Genomic DNA, 17,826 nt, shown 5'->3' with positions numbered 1-17,826 from the left:
TGCGGAACACGTGAAACTGCACTTCTACTTCTCTTGTGATGTTTTGCAAAAGCGAGGTGAATTGGAAAAGACAGCAATGAAGCGTAAGAAAAAGTTGGTTAAAAAAATAGGCGAAATATTGCTAAAACTGAATGTGCAACCAAGTTTCTTTCGATATGAACCTCACCTACGAACGAAAGCGAAAACAATGGTTGTAGAATATATGTAAACAAGAGGCGAAAAAAACTTTAGTAAGTTGTACACCAATTTTAGCAGGAAATATTGTTTTAATCTATAACTAATTAATCCATAATTAACAACAAGCATACTATGAATCCATGCTTCCAGAATGACCACAGAAGATGATTTATAAATCTTCACGGTAAATGATAACGCCAAACAGTTGCCGGATAAAGATTTATTAAAATCCTTGACCACGGTTTCGGTTTATCCAAATATACCTTCATCAGAAGTAAAATACAGTAGAATAACATCCTGCAGTGGAGATACATAAAACAAACGCGCCAAAGGCATCGTCAGTAGTTAAAACATCATCTACATTTATACAACATGGCACGTTTGTTTTATGTATCTCCACTGCAGGATGTGATTTTAGTATAATTTACTTCTCATGAAGGTATATTTAGATAAACCGAAGCCGTGGTCAAGGATTTTAATAAATCTTTATCCTGCAACTGTTTGGCTGTTATCGTTTACCGTGAAGAATTTCAACAGTTGCTGTTTCAGCCATGTTTAAAATCTTGATTTATAAATAAAAGTGTTAGTAAAAAATACTCTTTAACTGCAGTACGCTTAAAATGGACAAATAACAGCTACTGTGGAAGATGCCCCTACTAACAAACATAATAAATTGAATCCATCTGAAATGTGGTGCCACACATAAGTAAAAAAAGGAACAGATATAATAGAAAACAAAGAGTTATACTAATGACTGTGGTAGGAAAGAAGGCAATGGGAAAAAGTTGCCAGCTGAAAGCGTTTATTAGTAGAATATCCGCAAAGATATCGACGAAGAGCCATTTTGGTACAGGGAGGAGCACAGAAAAAGAAAAAAGCAAAGACGGCTAAAGATTACGATGTACGGAACTGTATGGCGACTATTTAAGTTATAGTAGATACGAGACATAGTATAAGTTGGAAATTAAGAAACAACGTTGCAATATATAAAAATGTATAAGCAAAAGAAGACTGATATTTATTGGACACAGTTAAGTCCTCAAGTATCCGTGTGAAAAGAAATTGACGGTAAACTATAGCTAAGAAGATTTAGAAATACACTACATAAAAGGAGCAGAATCAGCTAAAAGATGGCCGCGCGGGATTAGCCAAGCGGTCTGAGGGGCTGCAGTCACGGACTTTGCGGCTGGTCCCGGCGGAGGTTCGAGTCCTCCCTCAGGCATGGGTATGTGTGTTTGTCATGATAATTTAGGTTAAGTAGTGTGTAAGCTTAGGGCCTGATGACCCTAGCAGTTAAGTCCCGTAAGATTTTACACACATTAATCATTAAAAGCTAAAAGATGTTTTTAGAACGAAAGTATTAAACTGAGAAGAATTCCATGACCAGTAGTAAGAGAAGTTCTAAATGAACTGTTGAAGGAAAATGAGACATGGTGAAAAGTTGGAGGAATATTGGAGGGAAAGGAGAGAGGAGGTTAGGAGTAACTGAAATTGTATGGTCGCTATTGGCCAAAACGGAAGGGAAAAAAATCACCTTCCTTTCCTTCAAATTCTCCTTCTTCTTGCGTTTCAAGAAGTGGGTGTTGATCTGTTCTGAAACCAAAGGAACTCAAGAAACCTGTTGTCTCCATCTCTATATTGGTCATCCTATATCCCATCTTCCAGTTTAGTGCAAGAAGTAACCTCCGAAAGCTCATATCAACTGCTTCAGTTCCTCGTTCCTCTCCTTTTATTACTCCTAGAATGCTGATTTCGCAATCATAAGCAATTGCAGGGTTAGCCACCAAGACGTATAATCTCAGTGTTATCTCTTTCCTCATATTTCTGCCAAGGCACATCCGTACACAACAATTAATAACGTTGTATTTCTGTGTATTTTAGGCCACATATTAACATAGTTTTGTATACTGATAGATCTGTCCCGAGATATTTAAACGAATTTACCTGTTCTGTTATCTTTTTGTTTAAGACTATTTTTGCACATATTACGTGTTTCCCTTCTATTCACTTGTGTTTTATTTACAGATACACTATAACCTCCAGATAATTTTGTAAAACGTTATTCAACTGAAACTGAAAAGCGTTTTCATTGTATGCTAGGAAACCTGGTCGTTTGCAAATAAAACAGTGTTCATAAGTTAGTTTCATCGCAGGTCCACCTTCTTGGGGTTTTTGGAACAGCATTCTCCTAAAACTTGGTTAATACATATATCAAGAGAAATTGGTGAGAGACCATACCCTTGTTTTATTCCCGGGTTTATTGTGAACAACTCATCATTATTCTAATTTTAGTATGATTATACATTGGTTTGATGGCATTCAACAAATTTAGTAGGACATGTAGTCAGTGAGCATTTAGTGCGGTTTCATTCTCCCTGCCGTACTGCAGGCCTTCTCACATTTTGGGAAGAGTAGAAACAGCGGCTTTTTGAACTCTCTTTTGTCTTCTGTCACTTTTTTAGAAGAAATGTTGCATAGGAACAGCAAGGAAGAAAGGACATCTCGTTGACATCGAGGTCATTAGCAACGGAGGACAAGCTCGGATTTGGAAACAATGGAGAAGGAAATCGGCCGCGCCCTTTCAAAGGAACGATCCCGGCATTTGCCTTAAGCGATTTGCTTATTAAAATGAATGGCCTGTACAAAAAGAAAGACAGGCTAAATGTGTAAGCTTACGAGTTATATCTTGTTTTAACTATAACTTTCAAAGAAAATTTTAATTTTCAAATTGATACTATCTGGAATGGTATCAACGACTGGTTGTATAATCGTAAATATGAAACTGAAATTATGACAAGAGCCACTCGGCTTCATCTAATCTAGTACGTTTACTTCACAAATGTTTTCTATTAATATTTTATTAGACACGAAAAGAAATTGTCAAAACTTAAGAACAGGACACCGATAAAGTAACAGAACACAGTATCAATTTTTTTATAGAGTAGTAAATAAAACTCAAATTAACTTTTCGGAGGAAGCTTAAAATACAATGTGGCCCCTAAGCTTAGTGACTCTACAGTAATAGATGACTTCTGAAAAAGATATATTTACAAATATCGAAACTATGGTCAAGGGTTAGTAAATCTTTATTTGAAACTGGCTGGCTGATTTTTCAGCCTCTTCTTAATTGAGGTTTTTCACTGTTCTTATATTCATAAAAAAAATTTTAGCACAGTAATACCGCCTGGGTCAATCTGTCCCACCCCTGGGGCAAGTTGGCCCAGCAGTGGGGGCAAGCTGGTCCAGGTGATTTTATCATTTAATTTAGCTACCTTATTGGTTATGTAATTGAAAATATATCGACTTCACAGTTTTTGTGCTGAACGTGTGGGTGCTATTTTGTCATTCTGCGCAACGGATTAATCTGAGATGTACCCTTTACCCTGTGGCTCATGCAAGATGCAGTTTCCACTCCCACACTACTACAGAAGTCAGACAGACGCTCCTAACGTTCTAAAGAGAAATGCCTGAAAAACTTTCAGCAATAAATATCTTCTGGAGTCGTCCGCTGTAAGGAAATGTCACAAAAATTCCCAAAATTTCTTATGTAACTAGTGGGATACTTGTGTACTGGAGTAGTGCTAGTTAGTGTAAGAAAAATATGAAACTAACGAAAATTATTATTTTTTTTTTTGCAAAAATTCTGAGAAATCACAATGGCACTTTTAGTTATGAATTGGGCCAGTTATTTCCGGATTCTTTTCAGAATGTGAAGTTACCTCTTAAGGATAGGATTCGCTAATGAACTTTCTGTACAAAGTTTAAGATTGTTATTGACTTGGCGGAATGGCTGAGAGCCGCGTCTACTCAACTTGAATAATTATCCGTTAGAATGTTGCTAGGTACGGTCGAGGCTGTCGCGTGTGAAATGCAGTTAAGTGTACTGTTGTGGAGGAAATATGGGGCTCGCAAGAGCTGTGGCGCACAATACCGTAAGCTGCGATGACTGTTGTCAGCGCCGCTCGCTGCTGACAAATAAGATAACTCTCGTTCTATCTGGATTGACCTTCGCCAATCAAACTCTCCCTACGCCTTGATGATGTCAAGGACACCTATTCGCCCCTAGTCTAACTATTGGCGTGGTACACCGGCCAGATAACCAGTCCACCGCGATGCCACCCAAAAATTCGCTCGCAGGCGTTTAATTATATCTCTGTCCGTTCACACCGCACAATAAGTGTGGCGGCCAACACAGTGAACAACGCAAGGACTCAGTATAGAGTCGCACTCTATGGATGAGGATCTCAACTGGGCAGAAAATACTATCGCCATGTGTCGGTAGATATCCGCTTGCCTCTACATTCTCCAAAAGTTTCGGAAAATATTTCCACAGGTTGTGAAACGTAAACTCGTCCAATCAGTCGTTGTACTGAACCTCCACTACTGTGATATAGTTCAATGCTTCACGAGTAGAGAGACCTGACCACATTGGCCATAGGGAGACGATGGCCAGCTGGTATTATTTCGTTATACTACCCACCAAGGAGATTGGCGACAACAATATCGTCGTTTTTCTACAAATGGGTCACTGCAGTTAGATTGGCGACCGAGGAGCAACACATATTTTATGTTTTCTTGGCAGTCAAAGTAAATTTTGAAACTTCCTGGCAGATTAAAACTGTGTGCCCGACCGAGACTCGAACTCGGGACCTTTGCCTTTCGCGGGCAAGTGCTCTACCAACTGAGCTACCGAAGCACGACTCACGGCCGGTACTCACAGCTTTACTTCTGCCAGTACCTCGTCTCCTACCTTCCAAACTTTACAGAAGCTCTCCTGGAAACCTCCCCCAGGCTGTGGCTAAGCCATGTCTCCGCAGTATCCTTTCTTTCAGGAGTGCTAGTCCTGCAGGTTCGCAGGAGAGCTTCTGTAAAGCTCTCCTGCTTCTGTAAAGTTTTAAAACGGCTCAGACTACACTCGGATGTTGATGGACTCGATCCAGCGGAGTGCCTCGTGGGATGTTTGATTGAGCTTCTCGATGCCACCGGGGAAGCGTCTGATTGGACATTCATTCACAACGTGGCTCATTGTTTGGGTGTCGCCACAGCCACACACACTGTCACTTGAAAAGCCCCACTTGTGCATGTTGTATTTGCACCCACCCTCTTCAGTCCTATATCTGTTTAACTGCACCCAAACCTCCCTTGGTCGGTGAAAGCCTGGAACTGGAACTGTTGGATTGTCTACAAGTTCGTGGTTTCGGGCTCTTGTAGCTTGCCACTCACGTTTCCACTCTGCGTCCTGGTCGAATCCTGTGGATAGCATTTGGACTCTCATTTCATATGCTGGTCTTCTAGATTTGAGGCGTTTCCTGGGCAGTGAAAGCAAATCGTCATGAAGAGGGATCGAGTTGTTTTCAGAAACTTGCTGACAGAGGTTGTAAAGAGCAGCCTTTCGACGGAGGTCTGGTGGATCATTTTCCCGTGACCATCGATGATTATTGCGTGTGTCGTTTATTCCCTGTTGTGAAAACTGGACTGAATAGTATGGATGGATGCAAATGACTATTCTCAACTACCCAGTGACAGAATTTAGGTCGTTGCGAATCGTCACAAACGTGGAGACTTCGGACACGCTGTATGTGAAATGGATATAGGTTTTCCGCATGTAGTGTTTCACACACACGTGTCTGTGGGACATTCATACGCAGGGACATTCTTCGTATGCTCGTACTGGGACTTCGCTCAACATTTGCGATAATTTCTTCCTGTTCTTGCAAAGTTTGTTGACGTGCACGCTCGGACGAAAAATGTCCACTAGGAAGAGTGGTTGTTGAACGTAAAGCGATAAACGCTTTGATAAACGACCTGCGATTAGGTAATCGTCGAGTCGGAAAGCACCTGTGGTATTCTTCTCTTACAGCGGTAGCACTACCGTCACAGAAGCCGTAAACATACACCATATCTGCCCACTCCCCATTACTGTGGACGTGTGGTATTGTTCGCAGCGCTCGTACGAACACAGTTAACATCATACACTACACAGCTAACCGGTCAGTCGCCGGTACACTACACAATCCGGCTTACACGACATAACTGCACAAACAACGGGTGATTGTACTACGTACGTCACATGACCATAATACGTGGCAGGTTGCATAGCGTAAACACGGCATGTACCCGTGCATTGTTTGCAAGAAATTCTCATTACGGTCCAGTTGTATTGCGTATATGTTCACGTTGTGAATATCAGTTTTGCAGAATTAAAGTTCCTTTCAATACCCATAGCTCCCTAACGAAGCATTTGCGGACCTATGTTCATACAACATTTTTTTTGTTCAGAATTAGTTATACTATCACTGTCTAAAATATTGACCTTTCCTCCCCAAACACACTGTATAGGCGCATATATATATATATATATATATATATATATATATATATATATATATATATATATATATATATATATATGATATTTACAGAAAGAAAGAACCAGGGAAATCTCACTGACATTGAGCGATAGATGCAGATGTAACTGTGTGAACTAAATTACTCGGCGAGGAGCCATTATAGACATAGGGGACGATCATCCATGAAACATCCGTGAACAATATGTGGATTGTTTCCTAGCAACGGCGTGAACGGCAAGCTACAGCTATATATATATATATATATATATTATTGTTGGCGAATTTTCCCTAAAAGGAAATCGTTAAGCTTATGACTTTGAAGGCTTGTTCTTCTTGTCCTTCCAGTACTCCTTCATTCTCTTGGAGAGGGCCTCTTTTCTCTCCTCAGACCATTCTTGTTTGGTCCGCTGTTTTAGCGCTTCTGACTTTACTTCCCAATTGTCTATGTGTTTTCGGAAGGTGCTTCTGTCTGTGTTGTTTGTGGTGCCAATTGCTTGTAGGTCTTTTCGGACTCCTTCCATCCAGGGTGTCGAGACTTTAAGTGTCTTGATGTGTTCTAGAATTTTCTTGGTGAGTCTTGTTTCAGGGAGTGTATCTAAATGTCCGTAGAATTTAAGGCGCCTTTTTCTCATATCGTTCTCGATGTTCGAATATGCTTCTACTGTTGAGTTCTTCTGTAGTCTGTAGCCATCTGGTGTGGGTCTTCCTCCTAAAATTTTCCTCATGATTTTGCGTTCTTCTTTTTTGATTTCTTCAATTTTGATTTTCCTGTTGAGTGCTAGTGTTTCGCTGGCATACAGTACGGCGGGTTTGATCACTGTGTTATAGTGTCTGATCTTGGTGTTTCTGGAAATGCATTGTTTGTTGTAGACGTTTCGTACCATGCCTAGTGATTTCCGTGTCTTCTGTTGTCTGTCTTCGTAAGCCAGTTTCTCTGTTCCGGTCGGTTCGATGATTTCGCCTAGGTATCTGAAGTGTGTGACCCCTTTAATTTTGCCGTACTTGGTTGTGATGTCGACGCCTTATCTTGTTAGGACTTGCGTTTTTTCAAAAGAGATTTGTAGGCCGACTTCCTCGGCGCATTCTTTCAGGATATCGATCTGTGCTTTTGCTGATGTTGGGTCATAGGTCAGTATCGCTAGGTCGTCTGCGAATGCTAGGTAAGGGATTTCCAGTCTTTTCCTTCCTAATGTGACTGGTCTCCAGGTGTTTTGTCTCCTGACTTCAGCTTCCCATTCGCTCATTACTTTGTCCAGGACGATGTTGAACAATAGCGGGGATAGTCCATCTCCTTGTCTTAGGCCAGTGTGGATTTCAAAGGGGTCCGAGATTTCGCCCATGAATTTGACTTTGGATTTTGTATTGGTTAGTGTCTGTTCGATTAGTCTTCGGGTCTTTTGGTCTAGGCCTTTTTCTCTGAGGATTTGGATGAGGGACTTTCTGTCGATCGAGTCGTAAGCCTTTTTGAAGTCGACGAAAGTGCAGATGATTTTTTTGGGGCTTGTCATGTGGGATTTTATGATTGATTTCAGGTTGAAGATTTGTTCAGGGCAGGCTCTGTTGGGTCTGAAACCCGCTTGGTATTCCGAGATGGCGGGTTCCAGTTGTCCTTGCGTTCTGGTGAGAAGGCAGGTTGATAGAATTTTGTAGATGACCGGTAGCAGGGAAATTCCTCTATAATTGTTTGTGTCTGTCCTGTCACCTTTCTTGTGTAGCGGGTGAATGAGTACGGTCTTCCAGTCGTCAGGTATGATTTCGGTTGTCCAGGTGTTCTGTATGATTTGTGTGATTTCGTTTAGCGAGTTTGGTCCTAGGTTCTTCAGCAGTTCTGCCGTTATTCCGTCTTCACCGGCTGCCTTGTTGTTTTTCAGTTTCTTTATGCAGTGGAGGATTTCTTCTTTTGTTGGTGATGGTGAGTCTTCCGGTGCGTTGGCCGGTTCTCGGGGTTCGAAGGTTGAGTTAAGTTCCGGGCAATTTAGTAATTTTGAAAAGTACTTTGCGAGCTCTTCACAGTTTTCTTTGTTGGTAAGTGCCAGTTTTCCGTCTTCTTTTCTGAAGCAGAGGTTCTGTGGTGAGTATCCTTTGACTTGGTTGGCGAACGTCCTGTAGAAATCCCGTGTGTTGAAATTTCTGAAGTCTTCTTCGATGTAGTTTAGCTGATCGTTTATGTATTTGCGTTTCTCTTGTCTTATTGTTTTCGATGTTTGTCTTCGAATTTCATAGAAGTTGTCCTGTGTTTCTTGTGTTTTGTTGCTGTTGTAGTTTGTGAAAGCTGTTCTTCGATTTTGTAGGGCGATTTCGCAGGTAGTGTTCCACCAAGGGTGCCTGGGTATATATATACGCTCAGTTTAAGTCCCAGTTTTTGTGTCCATCACGTTGTCACTGAAGAAAGATCAGCATTCCTCCGGACGGTATCACAGTATTCATACACTGGTAGAAAAAAAAATTAATATAGGGTAATAAAATTTCGGGAATACATTTGTCTAGGTAACATATTTAAGTGATAAACATTGCAAGATAAACCATTCCAAATGTGAAACGCTGGTACATTAATAACGGTTGTAACTGGCATTCTGATGAATGCGAGCATTGTGTTGTACAAGTGCCGGATGTCAGGGTGTGTGATGGAATTACATGCCTATTGCAAAAAATGGTCCAAATGGCTCTAAGCACTATGGGACTTAACATCTGAGGTAATCAGTCACCTAGAACTTAGAACTACTTAAACCTAACTAACTTAAGGACATCACACACATCCATTCCCGAGGCAGGATTCGAATCTGCGACCGTAGCAGAAGCGCGGTTCCGGACTGAAGCGCCTAGAACCGCTCGGTCACATGGACCGCCTTGGTCTTGAAAACGACGTTTTTGTAGCCTTAAAGGCATTCTTGACTAACATCAGCTCATCACGTCCAATCTCAGAGGTAATTAACGCTCACGACAATTACAGTGTGTACTTAAAGCAAATCGTATTTGCACGTACACGATAAAATCATCTTTCAGGTATAGAAATACGCCTACCAACTTTAGTTTATGTCAAACAACTCTTTCTTGGTGTTGCGATTTTTGTTCCGCCAGTGTATTTCGGCACATATATGATATTTACAGAAAGAAAGAACCAGCGAAATCTCACTGACATTGAGCGATAGATGCAGATGTAACTGTGTGAACTAAATTACTCGGCGAGGAGACATTATAGACATAGGGGACGATCATCCATGAAACATCCGTGAACAATATGTGGACTGTTTCCTAGCAACGGCGTGAACGGCAAGCTACAGCTGTGCTGAATCGCACGGTTCTGCAGCTGGACGGCTGACACGAGCGCGGTACACTTACAGTGCCTTTGCATCGCACGACCTGAATTGTCACGACAACCCTGCCGTTCTGTATGTTCCGGTAAGTTTTGAGCTCCATGAGTTACTGCAAGAACCTTAGAGTAAATATCTCTGGATTGAGCATTGCGTTCTGTGCGTGTTGTCAACATAAAGCCAGGATTGTCACGTGTTTTCGGGACTTCGCTGTGCGTGTGTGCTTTCCTCAGAGTTTGAAGTTTATAATATTAAGAGTTTTTGTTGTGTTTTAACCGTTAGTTTGATAGTGTAATAGCGATGGTGAATTACTGTTGTTGTTACGGATGCAAAGAAAAATATGTGAAAGGAGGGATAGTAACTTTTCGTGGGTACTATGTTTAAAAATTTCGAGACGCATTATAATTAAGGCTTGATTCTGTAGACCTATTTTTCTACGATTTTATGACTATATAATAGATATTACGGCTCGTACAAAAGCTTACAAACAATCGCTTCGTCTCGTAAATTTTCTAGTGGAACGGGAAAGAGAATGGTTAGTTGACTTGTCGATTATGTATGTAGATTTGAAAGACGGGAGACAGATAAATTCAATCGAGTGGGAGTCTGTAATTGTTTCCGTATAATATGTGTGTCCAAACGTTTTCGTTTACTATAAAGTTACAGTAGGAGACCATGTTAAGTGTGTCAAGGACATTGATTATGTGTGATTTATATTTTAGTTTCCTGAAGGATGAACAACGAGTAAAGATGTGGGTCCAGAAAATAAGGAGGAGTAATTTTGTCCCCACAAAATATTCCAAAGTATGTTCAAAGCACTTTGAAGAGGAATATTTAGGAAGAGAAAAATTTGGACGTGTGTGGCTGCAGGTAGATGCTATACCAACTATTTTTAATTTTTCATAGCACCTGCCCGCGTCTCGTGGTAGTGCGGTAGCGTTCTCGCTTCCCACGCCCGGGTTCCCGGGTTCGATTCCCGGCGGGGTCAGAGATTTTCTCTGCCTCGTGATGGCTGGGTGTTGTGTGATGTCCTTAGGTTAGTTAGGTTTAAGTAGTTCTAAGTTCTAGGGGACTGATGACCATAGATGTTAAGTCCCATAGTGCTCAGAGCCATTTGAACCAGCCATAGCACCTACTGCCAATTTCTGCATTCAGCTTAAATACATGTTCTGCACAAATCAAATAAAAACACAATAGTGTAGCTAATCAAAGTACACATTCATCTTCTTTGGTGTATTTTCCGTTCAACTTATTCTCTTCACCATTTGATTAAGAAGCGTAAAATATTAGTAAACATGTTGCCAAACTCTTTCATTTGTGTCACTTTCCACTTCCCTTAATGGTGTTATATAAGTTGTCTGTTACATGACCAACTGTATTTGCTTCACAGTGCATTTATTCTCCGATCGCGTTTCCCCCCCCCCCCCCCCCCTCCCTTCTTACTCAGTCTACTATTTATTTAGTAAACTGGGAGCAAGTACGTAAAATGCGTTAAATAAACACTTCAAAGTGTCACCAGTAAGAAAAATTGTGCTTTAGGTCGAAAAACGACAAAATAAATACGCAGAAATACCAGAAAAAAAGTACGAATTAGCAGGGATATAATCGCTAATGTGAGGCAAATTCGGTGTTTTTCGGACACTTACAAAAGTACTAGCGTACTGTCAAGTCGTTTTACAAGACTATCACTGCAAAAACGTACGTCAGGCTCTGTCATACTATAAAGTGCCGTATCATACCGAAAACTACAAACTGTGACACCTTTCGCAAAGAAGCAGAATGCAATATCACTTACCCTTAAAATATACGTGGCTGGTTTATTCCCGGTATCAAATGGATACTGTTAAAATGTTTGCGCAACATATATAAATAATCCACGACACGTACGAAAAAAATCCGTCTGTACTATGGATGTAGCGACATTCGAAATATACAGAGCGCTATACGGACAAACACACGACGTCCCGAGAACACGTGACCAGGCCGGCAATGTATGTTGACAACACAAAATCTGTTCTGCGCATGTGAATGCTCACTCCAGAGATATTTGCTCTATGGCGAGAACACACGTCGCGGACGCAACGGTCTGCAGAATGTGTTACCGTATTGCGGCGACCGATAAGGTCCCAGTCGGTGGCCGGGCTCAGCTCGTGGTCATCGGCTTCAGCCGGCACCTGCGTGTCCTGCAGAGTCTCACTTAACATTCACGTGGCGGTCCTTAGCTCCGGCCTACGTGACAGGCCGGCCCGCCCGGCCACAATACGGAGTCATGTCGGCTCGCAGGTGGGGCCCAATTTCTTCTTTATTGCGCTTAATAAGCCGGCAGCTGCCGCGAACAACACCAATTATTGGCGCTGTCAACGCCGCGGTGCCCGGCAGGGCACTATTTCCTTCGGAGCACCTGATACTAATAATATATAGAACCGTAAACAATTTCTCCTACTACGAACATGAATTTTGGTAACGACTGGGAGCTCGCTGTGGATGCACTTATGCGCGCGGTATATTTAGTCTGTGACACATTGCTTAAGACATTCTTTTCACACATGCTTAAAAGTGGACATGGCCACTGTCAGTGGTCCCCATGGAGTTTTATTTCGTTAAAAAATAAATATAGAAAATGTTAAATTAACACGTAGCCTTCAAGCACACGCTGAAATAACATTAAAAATTTTGTAATTAATTTCCAATATGTGTATACACTACTGGCCATTAAAATTGCTACACGAAGAAGAAATGCAGGTGATAAACGGGTATTCATTGGACAAATATATTATACTAGAACTCACATGTGATTACAATTTTCACGCAATTTGGGTGCATAGATGCTGAGAAATCAGTACCCAGAACAATCACCTCTGGCCGTAATAACGGCTGTGATACGACTGGGCATTGAGTCAAACAGAGCTTGGATGGCGTGTACAGGTACAGCTGCCCATGCAGCTTCAACACGATACCACAGTTCATCAACAGTAGTGACTGGCGTATTGTGACGAGCCAGTTGCTCGGCCACCATTGACCAGCCGTTTTCAATTGGTGAGACATCTGGAGAATGTGCTGGCCAGGGCAGCAGTAGAACATTTTCTGTATCCAGAAAGGCCCGTACAGGACCTGCAACATGCGGTCGTGCATTATCCTGCGGATATGTAGGGTTTCGCAGGGATCGAATGAAGGGTAGAGCCACGGGTCGTAATACATCTGAAATGTAACGTCCACTGTTCAAAGTGCCGTCAATGCGAACAAGAGGTGACCGAGACGTGTAACCAATGGCACCCCATTCCATCATGCCGGGTGATACGCCAGTATGGCGATGACGAATACACGCTTCCAATGTGCGTTCACCGCGATATCGCCAAACACGGATGCGACCATCATGATGCTGTAAACAGAACCTGGATTCATCCGAAAAAATGACGTTTTGCCATTCGTGCACCCAGGTTCGTTTATTACTTTATCTCTCTCACTCATCAGTAAGTTGTTATGCCTTTGTTTGTTTCTTTTTAAATGACTTCTCTCACAGATTTGATTTTGTTCTTCGCACTGTAAAAACAAATCCGTCAACAAGGGACCAGTTCCCAGAATGGACGGACTAAACCTGCGCAAAAGTCCAGGTCAGACGGCCAGAAGGTTTTTTTATACTTCTAATTTTAATCTGACAATGTATACCGATGCAAATTCTGATAATTAGAGCTCTGACGTAAGTAATGCTGCAAATAACAAACAATATCGTGTTTCAATACATTTGCTTCAGCGTGGAGTAATGCGTTCTATACTATCCATGCGTTGATTTATTAATTTGATTATGCTGGTATTGTTTTTAGATGATACCATATTTGTGGCAACAAACCAAGATGGCAATGAACCATCATGCACGCTACAAAATGTAATTTTTGAGGCTGCATGCGAATAATTTATGGATATCTGTGATTAAGATAATTACGGAACTGTGAAGATTATTACTCACTGTATAGCACTAGACGATCGCTATAGCTTTGTAATACACAGCAAGGAGAGCCAAATAGACGATCTGAATTCTAATGATATATTATATATGACATGGTATGTTATATAATGTTGTTATGTATTATTCAGTTGATGCAACTGTCTGATGAAATAATTCTCAATCGGCACAGAACAAACGAAAATCATGCCTTATAAAACCAAGACATGTGAAAATCCATTTAATATTACTGTTTTCTGTTTTCCACATACCTTTCCCATAAGTTTTTAGATGATGTCTTTTGCGGTTTTGGCTGCAATATAAATCATTATAAAAGCTCCGGGTCTGTATCACAAGAAGTTTCCCTTAAATACATACTCGGCAGTCACTAATTTGAGGCTGTTTTCCTCACAACCAACAGAAATGATCTTGCAGCCACCGCGTTTACTGGTTCGTTTGAGAAATCTTTTAACTCTTATTCGAAGTAGGAAGGAAGAAATGATAATAGTTAATCTTTCTGTAGATTTCATAGTCTTTAGAGGCACAGCACTAGGCTCAACTGGACAAAACGAGAGGAAGGAATTGGCGACGACTTCGCTCAAGTAGCGATGCTACCCGTCGCTCGCGTGGTTTAAGAAAATCACCAAACATGTAATTCGAAATGACCGGACAGCGATCTAAAACTTATTCATTCTACACAGGTGTATGCGTGTGTGTGTGCGTGTGTTTTGTTTTTATTATTATGTACTATTTCCTCTGTTGTGTTATTCCGTGAGGATCTTTTACGACACAGCCCTGTATATTTTCTTAAGCTGACTGAATCGCTACACATTATAGCAGTGAAGTGACCTCTTAAGTAATTACATTATCTCGAACAGTAGTTCCGCCTCGTCCGTTATAATCAGCAAGTTTTCAGGCATTACAACAGTCTAGTTATTACGTTTATATCTCCAGGGAGAAACGAAAAAAATTATCACAATTGTTGAATCGGGCAGAAGGAACTCAACTTACTTCATTTAACCACTAGGGACTCGAAGTCAGATTTGCATGATAAGCGGATGCTAATAATTTTCGTTGAATTGTTCATACTACATCCATCGCAATCTTTATGCCAACTCATTCTTAGAGACTGTGTATAATGTGTGATGCATCAGGTTGCATACGAGATAAAATTACGATCGAAGAACTATTATTTGACGTTTTGACGTGAATCTTAACAAACTTTGCTATATTGAGTACATTTTTGTTCTTGAAGTACACTATAGGCTATTTACCGTGGTTTGTATTTCCAGCTGACAAATGTTACTTCCTTTATTTCATTAAAGTAATAGAAATTTCTTTTCATGATGAATAGAGGGCAATATTGTTGAATGCTGTCTCATTACAGTTATTTATTGAGGGAAAAAGTCTCCTGCTCATTAATCTCTTTTTTACACCGGCTATTTTTGGCATGAGCACAGCACGTTTATAGCTTTTGGACAATTGTGATAGAGGCTCATCTGATTTTCTCTTCGATATCTTACTGTCTTTTCGTTTCTCATGTTTGTGTTTCTAAGTTTCGACGTCTTCAAAGACGGTGTTTCTTATTCCATATATAACACTAGCTGTATCCGGCCACGGTTTGCTCTGTCTCACTCTTCTTAAATGGAAAAGAAATAAAAGAGGAAACACGAAGTTCTAATATGTATGGAACTTGGATGTACGTCCCAATCTCCATCACCCTCTCCCCCGTTCTTCGTCCTCCCCCTTCCCCCCAGTCACCGTCAAACAAGTCCTCCCCCTCTCCCTGTCCATCTTCTCCGTCTCTTCCTGCTCTCTCTCTCTCTCTGTCTCTCTCTCTCTCTGTCCAACTCCTGCTCTCCGTCTTCTATGTCCTTTTTCTCCCACCTATCCGTCCATCTCTTCTTCCCCCCTCTCTCTCACCTTGAGCCCTGTTTTAAGTTACTGCAAATGGAGATTCTGTTGTAGTATTCTAATGATAAACCAATAAGCCCTAAACACAACTTTCCATTTGATAACTACAATCTGTATGTGTCTAAACGTTTATTACAGTAACGTATAGAAATTAGAAGTAAATCGGAAAGGTACAATTTGGGATTTTTTTCCAACAATGTTTTTCCTTTGTGTATTACATATATACATTTATATATTATGTGTATTAAAATATGCATATATTAAAAAATGAGGCACCTAAAAACACACCAGCATTAAAATTCAACGTTGTGTCAAAATTGCAAAGCAATCTGTTAAGAACTTTCGGAGATTAACCATTTTGAACAAACGAAGATGTACAGTTTTATTTGTACTGATTTCGCTATATATAAACCATTAACTTAAAATAATAATGCTGTGCTAAAGGAAAATGACGAAGGAAGCAAATAGTCATTTTATTTCTTTATGATGAATATTGTCGAAAATGAAAAAAAGAAGGAACACCATCATAGAGAATTAAGTAACTGAGGAAGTACAAAACGATGCAGAAGAAGATAACGGCAAATCGAAATGTTAAGCAATTCAGCCCCCTTCACAACTAGCCAATAGCCTATGTTGTGCTCATGCGACAAACAGCTACTAGAAAAAAAGGTGAATGAGAAGCAGGCTTTTTCCTCAATGAATAACTGTAATGAGATAACACTCAACAATATTACGCTCTATGTAGTATGAAAAGAAATTTTTATTATGTTACTGAAATAAAAATATTATTTATCAACTGCAAATATAAACTATGGTAAATACAATGTACTTCAACAAAAGAAATGAACTGAAGATTGCAAATTTTGCGAAGATTGACGTCAAAACGTAAAGTAATATTGGTTTTTTAATCGTAATTTTATCTCGTATGCTACTTCATTTATCGTACAGATTTTTCCAGTCATCCTAAATTTACGAAATCAAGGAAATGATGAAGTGGACATAACACGTACTAAAAACTGCGAAGCATGTTTGGAACTAGAAAAGAGTAAAACGGTTATCCCGCTAATTATTCATAGGCGCATAAAATCTATTCCTAGAGGCAACACATTTTTGAGAAACAAAATATATTTCATTTTACTTTTTGTATAACTGGAACCAGGAAAATGTTAATAACTTTTAGCGTTATTTTAGAAGGAAATAAAACTAAACCAACAATACTAAGCTATTCATTATGAAGCGATGCTTGGCTATTACTAAACTTGTTACTGGTTGCACCTGATTCATATGCTGAGGATGACAAAATTCCTCACATCGCCTTCCAGCAGACTGTATAAAATAAGAGGGTCGACGTTCGCAAGAAACACAGCGCATTTTGTGAACATATGTAACTCGAATGTACGTATCCTATATGGTATATGAGATCGCTAGGAGTGAAGTAAATAAAAATGATCGCCGTGGCAATCCCGAAAGAATTCCAAGACGAGAAAATTCGTTTGATGTCAGTGATGCGTTTTCGAGGTCCGATTTTTCAGTGTCGTGTATTATTCAGTATATACTGAACATATTCCTGTTCCAGTCCATTATTTGCGCTCACTGTTATGTTTCTGAATTTCTTTTACATGCAACATTCAAACTTCCATCACTGCATTCAAAACTGATGTCAAATTTACCGAATATCCACAAACTGTCTGAAAAAATGGAGATTACGTTAACCACCATGGACATTTACAACCATCGTCTAATCATCAGCACCTCGGCTTTTACTGAGCAAAATTTTGCGACGGAAAGGAGATACAGATGTGATACTGCGAGCAGGTGGCATACAAAATTATCGTATTTAATTTCATTGTAGTGTCAAATTGAAGAGAAACGCTATTATGCTATATGAAGAATGAAATAACGACTGAAAGTGAAGTATTAACTTGGTTCAAAAATATTTCCATGTGCAATGTACAATGAGTAAGTGGGGCTATAAGCGTTGTGACAATAGTTACTCTTGAATATGAAACGTATCTCTGCCAGTTGGTGTATTCAAATAAGAAGAAAGTAAAAAAATACTAAAAAGCATAATACTAATGCACAAGAAAGACGACAATAGAGTTTGCTGTCACTAGAAGAAAATAGTCTACATGAC

The sequence above is a fragment of the Schistocerca americana genome, chromosome 4 (genome assembly GCF_021461395.2).
Source record: "Schistocerca americana isolate TAMUIC-IGC-003095 chromosome 4, iqSchAmer2.1, whole genome shotgun sequence".
Classification (NCBI taxonomy): Eukaryota; Metazoa; Arthropoda; class Insecta; order Orthoptera; family Acrididae; genus Schistocerca; species Schistocerca americana.
This window is presented reverse-complemented; position numbering follows the sequence as displayed.